Genomic DNA, 9,524 nt, shown 5'->3' with positions numbered 1-9,524 from the left:
CTCTGACCTTCCCACCCTCTAGTATCCTTTGTTCTACTTTTTACTTCTTTAAGATAAACTTTTTTAAGCTTTCACATATGAATGAAAATATACAGTGTTTAATTTTCTGTTCCTAGTTTATTTTACTCAACATAATGTCTCACAGTTCCATTCATGTTGCTATAAATGACAGGATTTTGTTCTTTTTTACAGCTGAATAGTATTTCCTTGTGTATATATACCATATTTTCTTTATCCATTCATCTGCTGTGGGACACCAAGGGTGATTCCGTATCTTGGCTATTGTGAATAGTGCTGCAATAAACATGAGGGTGCAGATGTGTCTTCAATATACTGATTTCCTTTCCTTTGGATAAATGCCCAGCAGTGGATTGCTGGATCGTATGGTAGTTCTATTTGTAGGTTTTTAAGGAACCTCCATATTGTTTCCCATAATGGCTGTACTAATTTACATTCCAACCGACGGTGTACTAACATTCTCCTTTCTCTGCATTCTCACCAGCATTTGTTATTTTTTGTCTTTTTGATAATAACCCTTTAATTGGGGTGAGATGATATCTCATTGTGGTTTTAATTTGCATTTTTCTGATGATTAGTGATGTTGAGTATTTTTTCATATATTTGTTGCATTTCTCTGATGATTAGTGATGTTGAGCACTTTTTCATGTATTTGTTGGCCATCTTTTTATGTCTTCTTTTATGAAATGTCTATTAAGCTAATTTGCCCATTTAAAGTCAGACCGTTTTTTTTTTTTTTGCTATTGAGGTGTTTGAGTTCCTTATATCTTCTAGTTATTAATCCCTTGTCAGACAGATAATTTGCAAATATTTTCTCCCATTCTGTAAATTGTGTCTTCCCTCTGTTGATTGTTTCCTTTGCTGTGCAGAAGCTTTTCAGCTTGATATAATCCCATTTGTCTAGTTTTGCTGCTGTGGCCTGTCCTTTTGAGGTCTTACACAAAAATTCTGCCCAGAGCAATGTCCTGAAGCATTTCCTCATAGAATTTTTATGGTAGTTTCATAATTTCAAGTCTTACATTTAAGTCTTTAATCCATTTTGATTTGGCTTTGTATACGGCAAGAGATAGTGGTCTAGGTGCATACTTTTGCATGTAGATATCCCATTTTTCCACCACCATTCATTAAAGAGACTGTTCTTCACCCAATATATGTCTTGGCACCTTTGTTCAAAATGGGTTGGCTGTATATGTGTAGATTCATTTCTGGGTTCCCTTTTCTGTTCCATTGGTCTCTATGTCTGTTTTTATGCTATTACAATACTATTTTGGCTACTATAGTTTTAGAGTGTATTTTGAAGTTTGGTAGTGTGATATCTGCAGCTTTGTTCTTTTTGCTCAGGATTGCTTTGGTTCTTTGGAGTCTTTTGTGATTCCATACAAATCTTGGGATTTTTTTTTCTATTTCTGTAAAGAATGTTGTTGGTATTTTGATAGGGATTACATTGAACCTGTATATCTCTTTGGATTTTATGGACATTTTAAAAATATTAATTCTTCCAATCTATGAGAATGAAATATCTTTCCAATTTTTGTGTGTCCTCTTCAATTTCTTAAATCAGTGTTTTATAGTTTTCCTCGTAGAGATCTTTTACTTTATTGGCTAAATTGATTCCTAGGTTTTTGCTTTATTTTGTATAGCTCTTGTAATAAAAGGGATTGAATTCTTGATTTATTTTTCAGATTTTTTACTGTTAGCATATAGAAATGCTACTGATTTTTTTGTTGATTTTGTATCCTGTAAATTTACCAAATTCATTGTTCAATTCTAAGAGTTTTTTGGTAGAATCTTTAAGTTTTTCTAAATATAAGATCATATCATCTGTGAGCAAGGCTAATTTGACTCCTACCTTTCCAATTTGCATGCCCTTTATTTCCTTATCTTGTCTGACTGCTCTGGCTGGGACTTCCAGGATTTTGTTGAGTAAAAGTGGTGAATGTGGGCATCCTTGTCTTGTTCCAGATCTTAGACAAAAGACTTTCAATTATTTTTCCATTTAGTGTTCTGTTAGTTGTGGTTTTGTTGTATATGGCCTTTGTTGTTTTGAGGTCTGTTTCTTGTTTGCTTTGTTTGTTTTTGTGTATGTGTGTATGTGTGTGTATTAGTCCATTCTCACACTTCTAATAAAGACATACCACAGATGGGGTAATTTACAAAGAAAAAGAGGTTTAATGAACTCACATTTCCATATGGCTGGGGAGGCCTCACAATCATTGCAGAAGGCAAAGGAGGAGCAGGGCATGTCTTACATGGCAGCAGGCAAGAGAGCATGTGCAGGGAACTGCTCTTTATAAAACCATCAAGTCTGATGAGATTTATTCACTACCATGAGAACAGCATAGGAAAAGCCCACCCCATGATTTAATTATATCCCACTGGGTCCCCCTGATGACACTTGGGGATTATGGGAGCTATAGTTCAAGTTGAGATTTGGGTGGGGACACTGCCAATCCATATCGTTCCACTCCTGGCTCCTCCCAAATCATTTTTGTCCTCACCTTTCAAAACCAATCATGCCTTCCTGCAGTTCCCTAAAGTCTTAACTCATTTCAGCATTAACTCAAAAGTCCACAGTCCAAAGTCTCATCTGAGTCAAGGCAAGCCCCTTCCACCCACGAGCCTGTAAAATCACATGCAAGTTAGTTACTTCCTAGATACAATGAGGGTGCAGGCATTGGGTAAATACAGCCATTCCAAATGGGAGAGACTGGCCAAAAAAGGGCTACAGGATCCATGCAAGTCTGAAGTCCAATAGGGCAGTTATTAAACCTTAAACTTCCAAAGTGATCTCCTTTGACTCCATGTCTCATGTCCAGGTCACAATGATGCAAGAAGTGGGCTCCCATGGCTTTGGGCAGCTCTGTCCCTGTGGCTTGGCATGGTATATCCCCCCTCCCAGCTGCTTTCATGGGTTGATGTTGAGTGTTTGCAGCTTTTTCCAGGTGCACAGTGCAAGATCTTGATGGATCTAACATTCTGGGGTCTGCAGGATGATGGCCCTCTTCTCACAGCTCCACTAGGAAGTGCCCCAGTGGGGACTCTGTGTGGCAGCTCCAACCCCACATTTCCCTTCTGCATTGCTCTAGCAGAGGTTCTCTATGAGGGCCCCACCCCTGTAGCAAACTTCTGCCTGGACATCTAGGCATTTCTATACATCCTCTGAAATCTAGCTAGAAGTTCCCAAACCTCAATTCATGACTTCTGTGCACCTGCAGGCTCAACATCACATTGAAGCTGCCAAGGTTTGGGGCTTGTATCCTCTGAAGCCATGGCCTGAGCTGTACCTTGCCACCTTTTAGCCATGGCTAGAGCAGCTGGGATGCAGGGTACCAAGTCCCTAGGCTGCACATAGCAGGGGGGCCCTGGACCTGGTCCAGGAAACCATTTTTTCCCTTCTAGGCCTCTGGGCCTATGATGGGAGGGGCTGCCATGAAGGTCTCTGACATGTCCTGGAGACATTTTCCCCATTGTCTTGGTGATTGACATTCAACTCCTTGTTACTTATGAAAATTTCTGCAGCAGGCTTGAATTTCTTCCCAGAAAATGGGTTTTTATTTTCTATTGCATTGTCAGGCTGCAAATTTTCCAAACTTTTATGCTGTACTTCCTCTTGAATTCTTTGATGCTTAGGAATTTCTTCTGCCAAATACCCTAAATCATCACTGTCAAGTTCGAAGTTTCACAGATCTCTAGTGCAGGGGCAAAATGCCACCAGTCTCTTTGCATAGCAAGAGTGACCTTTACTCCAGTTCCCAACAAGTTTCTTATCTTTATCGGAGACCACCTCAGCGTGGATCTTATTGTCCATATCACTATATGCATATTAATCAAAGCCATTCAGCAGGACCCTAGGAAGTTCCAAACTTTCCTACATCTTCCTGTCTTCTGAGCCCTCCAAGTCTCTAGGAATTTCCAAACTTTCCCACATTTTAATCTTCTGGGCGCTCCAAACTGTTCCAATCTCTGCCTGTTACCCAGTTCCAAAGTTGCTTCCACATTTTTGGGTATCTTTACAGCAGCACCCCACTACCCAGTACCAATTTGCTGTATTAGTTCATTCTCACACTGCCGATAAAGACATACCCAAGGCTGGGTAATTTATAAAAAAAAAAAAAGAGGTTTTCTTTTTCCTTTTTTTTAAACAAATGAGTTTAATATCTTCAGATGTTTCTTTGTTACATTTTAGTGTCCATTTCTTTAAGTTTAAAGAATGCCCTTATAATTTTTTTTGTAAGACAAGACTGGTATTGGGGAATTTCCTTAGCTTTTGTTTGTCTTGGAGACTCTTTATTTCTTCTTCATGTTTAAAGGTTAGCTTTGCTAGGTGTAGTATTCTTGGTGAGTAATTCTTTCTTTTTTCCCCTTGGCTTTGAATATAGCATCCCACTGTCTCCTGGCCTGCAGGGTTTCTGCTGAGAAACCTGCTGAAAGCCATATTTTGGTGTCATTGAATGTGATATATTTCTTTTTCTACTGTTTGAGTAATCCTTTATATTTGATTTTTGCTAATTTGATTATGATTTTTTTTCTTGAAGATTTCTTCTTTGGATTGAATTTGATTGATGATATCCAAGTTTCCTATACCTGAATGGTGGTGGTGTTTTCCAGATTTGGGAAATTTTCAGCCATTATTTTCTTAAATATTTTTCTCTCTCCTGTCCTTTGAAATTTACTATTACGCAGATGTTAGTTTGCTTAACGTTGTCTCACATTTGATGTGTCAACTTGACTGTCCCAAGGGATGTCCAGGTAGCTTGAAAACATTATTTCTGTGTATATGTGTGGGTGTTTTCAGAAGAAATTAGCATTTAAATTGAAGTGAGTGAGATTGACTTCACAAACATGGGTGGGCATCATCCATTTTATTGAAAGCCCATATAGATCAAAAGGTGGAGGAAGGGCAAATTTCTTATCTCTTCTATAGCTAAGACATCCATCTTCTCCTGCCCTAAACCATCAGCATTTCTGATTTTGAAGCCTTTGTCCTTGTACTGGGTCTTATACTATTGGCTTCTCTGTGTCTCGGGTCTCTGTGATTTAACTGGATTACACCACCAGCTTTCCTTAGCCTCCAGTCTACAGACAGCAGATTATGGAATTTTTTAGCTTCCATAATTGCATGGACCAATCCCTCATAATAAATCTCTTCCAATTTCTCTCTATATATCCTATAGGTTCTGTTTCTCTAGAGAATTTTGATTAATGCAGGAGTTTATTCCATTTACATTTAACTAATTATTATTGATAAGGACAGATTTACTAATTTGTTGACTGTTTTGTTTTTCTTGTAATTCTTTTATCCCTCTTTTTCTCTCTTGCTGTCATAGTGTATGTTCTGCCTTTTTTTTTTTTTTTTTGAGACAGGGTCTCACTCTGTCATCCTGGCTGGAGTGCGGCATTGGCATGATCATACTCACTGCAACCTTCAAGATCTGGGCTCAAGTGATTCTCTTGCCTCAGCCTCCAAGGCAGCTAGGATAACAGGCATGTGCCACCACACCTGGCTAATTTTTAATTTTAATTTTTATAGAGACAGAGTATCACTATGTTTTGCAGGCTGGTCTCAAACTCCTGGCTTCAAGTGTTCCTCCCACCTTTGTGTCCCAAAGTGGTGGTATTACAGGTGTGAGCCACTGTGCCCAGCTGTTGTTTTATTTTTCTCTTAATTGATAGGCTTTGATTCGTGTCTCTCTTTTCTTTTGTGTAACTTTTATAGATACTTTCTTTGGTATGCTTACATAAAATATGTTATAGTTTTGGCTGGCCATGGTGCTTTACACCTGTAATCTCAGCATTTTGGGAGGCCAAAGTGGGAGGAGTGCATGAGGTTAAGAGTTTGATACACCCATCTCTACAGAAAAGTAAGCCAGTGCAACGTAGTGAGACCTTGTCTCCACAAATATATATATATATATTTTAAAAATAGCTGATCATGATCATGTGTGGCTGTTGTCTTAGCTGCTTGGGAGGCTGAGGAAGAATTGCTTGACTCCAGGAATTTGAGGCTGCAGTGACCTATGATGATGTCATTGATGCTATCGTCCTATAGCCTGGGTGACAGAGCAAGAACCCATCTCTATTAAAATAGTTATATAGGCCAGGTGCTGTGGCTCATGCCTATAATTCCAGCACTTTGGGAGGCCAAGGTGGGTGGATCACTTGTGGTCAGGAGTTTGGGAACAGCCTGGCCAACATGGTGAAACCTGTTCTCTACTAATAATACAAAAATTATCCAGGCATGGTGGTACTTGCCTGTGATCCCAGCTACTCAGGAGGCTGAAGTAGGAGAATTGCTTGAACCTGGGAGGCAGAGGTCGCAGTGAGCCAAGATTGTGCCACTGCACTCTAGACTGGGCAACACAGCAAAACTCCATCTCCCACACGCCCCCAAAAATATATATACATATATACATATGTATACATAATGGTTTAACTGTATATTTTAAGACATTAACAACTCAGCATCATTTGCGTATAAAAACTGTACATTTTTGCCTCTTCACCTTTATGGCTCATTGTGTACTATTAATGTCACAATTTACATCTATTTATATTGTGTATCCATTAATATAATTTAGTTATAGTTATTTTTAATATTTTTGTTTTTTAATTTTTTTGCTATTATTAAAAGTGTTTTTCCCATCACCATTACGATAATATAATATTCTGATTTTGCCTATAGATTTATCTTTACCAATGAGTTTTATACTATCCTATGATCTCATGCTGCTGCTTAGTATCCTTTCACTTTAATTTGAAGAACTTCTTTTAGCATTTCTTGTAAGGAAGGTCTTGTGATTAACTCCTCCAGCTTTTGTTTGCCTGGAAAAAGCTTTATGTCTCCTTTGTTTCTAAGGAGAGTTTTGCTAAGTATGGCATTTATAGTTGGCAGATTTTTTTTTCTTTCAGCACTTAAGTATATCATCTTACTCCCTTCTGTTCTGCAAGGTTTCTGCTGAAAATTCTGCTAATAGTTTTATGAAGATTCTCCTATACATGTCATTTTTCTCTTGATGCTTTCAAAATTTTCTTTGTCTTTAATTTTTGACAATTTGATTATAATTTGTCTCTGCTTGGGTCAGTTTGAGTTCATCTTACTTGATGTTCTTTATGTTTCCTGGATTTGGATGTCTATTTCTTTCTCTGGGTTTGGGATGTTTTCAGCCAATATTTCTTTGAATAATTGTTTTCCCCTTTCTCTTTGTCTTCTCCTTCTGGAACTCCCATACTATGTACAGTGGGCTGCTTTCTTGTATCCTTTAAGTTCCTTAAGCTATCTTCACTCCTTTTCATTCTTTTCTCTTTTTGCTTCTCTCAGTCAGTGATTTCCAATAATCTGTTTTTTAGTTTGCTGATCCTTCCTTCTGCATCATCTAATGTTCTTTTGAAACCTCTGTATTGAAATTTTCAGTTTGGTTATTGTATCATCCAGCTGTATGATTTTTGTTTGGTACTTTAAATTATTTTCTATCTCTTTGTTGAAATTCTCATTGTGTTAAACCCTTGCTCTCCTAGCCTTGGCAAGCCTCTTTATGAGAATTTAAAAAAATTCTCCATCAGATTAATCATACACCTCTATTTCATTAGAGTTGGTTTCTGGAGATTTATCTTAACTTTTATTTGAAGCATGTTTCCTTGTTTTTTTCATTTTCTTTGACTCTCATGTTGGCTTCTGTGTATTAGATAAATCAGCCACCTTTCTCAGTGTATTAGTCCATTCTTTCACTGCTGTAAAGAAGTTCCTGAGACTGGGTAATTTGTAAAGAAAAGAGGTTTAATTGGCTCATGCTTCTACCTACTGTGGAGAAAAATTAGCAGTTTCTGTTTCTGGAGAGACCTCAGGAAGTCTCCAATCATGGGGGAAAGCAAAGGGAGAGCGAGGTGTCTCATATGGCAGGAGCCAGGGGCAAGAGTAATTGAAGGGGGAGGTGCTGCATACTTTTAAACAACCTGCTCTGAGAACTCACTATCATGAGAACAGCATCAAGGGGATGGTGCTTAACCATTCATGAGAAATCCACCCCAACTATGCAACCACCGCCCACCAGTTCCCACCTCTAATATTGGGGACTACGATTTGACAGGAGATTTTTTTGGGGACACATATCCAAACCATATCACTGCATCTTCACATACTGGCCTTATAGGGGAGATGACCCACATCAGCCTGACGAGTGATGCTCAGTACTTACTGAAGCTTTTTGCTCTCCCAAACCCACCATATTTGTTCTTATCAACCCCCAGGAAACTAGAGCATGCTATGTCCTGTCAGTGGCCTAAAACAGATGAGTTGCAAGCCACACTGTCAGGCAGCAATTGGAAAAGTTAAGGTGGGGAGAGGCCAGATGGATAGTATTTCAACTCTTTCCAGGTAGAAGCTGAAGACTTCTGTTTTATTGCTGGAGCAATCCAGGGGGATGAGCCACAGAGTGCTTACATACTCATTCACACCCTTAAGAGGGTTAGCGATTGCCTTCCCCATAGCTCCTAAAGACAGGCTAGTTAGAAACCAACCTTTGGGCAGCAGCCAGAAAAGTTATTACATTAGATGTGTAGTCTAATTTCTTTGAGGAAGAAGTTGGGAGCTGGAATTTATTGTCTGTTTGCTCTGCATTGAGCCAGGAGGAAGTGCTACAAGAAGTGTGCGTGCATCCATTCTAAACTACCTCTTTTTTCTTTGTTGGTCAAGGGGACTAATGAATGCTAGGCTGCTAGCTCACAGAGACAGGTGAGTTAGGAGCCAGTTGCTCAGGCCTCAGCTGGAAAAGTTGGGGCACGAGATGTGACTTGCAAACTCATTCCTCTTCAGCTGGAATTTAGTAGTTCTCTCCTAATTGTATGGCACTGTGCTATGCATGGGGTTTATGGCAAGAGTGTGACTCAGCTTTTCCTATCTGTTTTGATATCAGTATCCTCTCAGTCATCCAATGTGCTAGAGTCTCTCAGTTAGTTTCTGTATATTTCACAGAGGAAATTGATCCATGTGTACTGTTTATTCAATATGTCTGTAGGTTGAGGGAAGTATGAAGCCACCTATTCTGCCACCTTGATGATGTCTCTCTTTCTCTCTCTCTCTCTCATTCTAATTTAACTATTGTAGTTTTTCAATGACATAATACCTGGAATTGGAGACATTCTCTACTCCTCTTTCAATACCTTTATTTTTCAGAATTTCCTGGCTATTCTTTTTTGATTATTTTTATATGAAATTTAGAAGCACCTTCTGAATTCAAAAAATATTGTCTAGTTATTTTTATTGGGATAAAGTTAAAATTTAAAAATTAAAGAATATTAAACTATTTATAAACTTAAATTTTTCTTTCCAGGGACATGATATGTCTTTCCACATAATTGCCTCCCGTTTTGCATCCATCAGTGGCATTTTAAGGTTTTACTCATATCAAGCCAATATATTTCTTATTATATTTATTCCTGATGTTTGTTATTATTTTAAATTGTTGTTATTTTAAATTGGATATTTTTTCATTACATCTTCTAAATTGTTG

The sequence above is a fragment of the Nomascus leucogenys genome, chromosome 8, assembly GCF_006542625.1.
Source record: "Nomascus leucogenys isolate Asia chromosome 8, Asia_NLE_v1, whole genome shotgun sequence".
Lineage (NCBI taxonomy): Eukaryota > Metazoa > Chordata > Mammalia > Primates > Hylobatidae > Nomascus > Nomascus leucogenys.
This window is presented reverse-complemented; position numbering follows the sequence as displayed.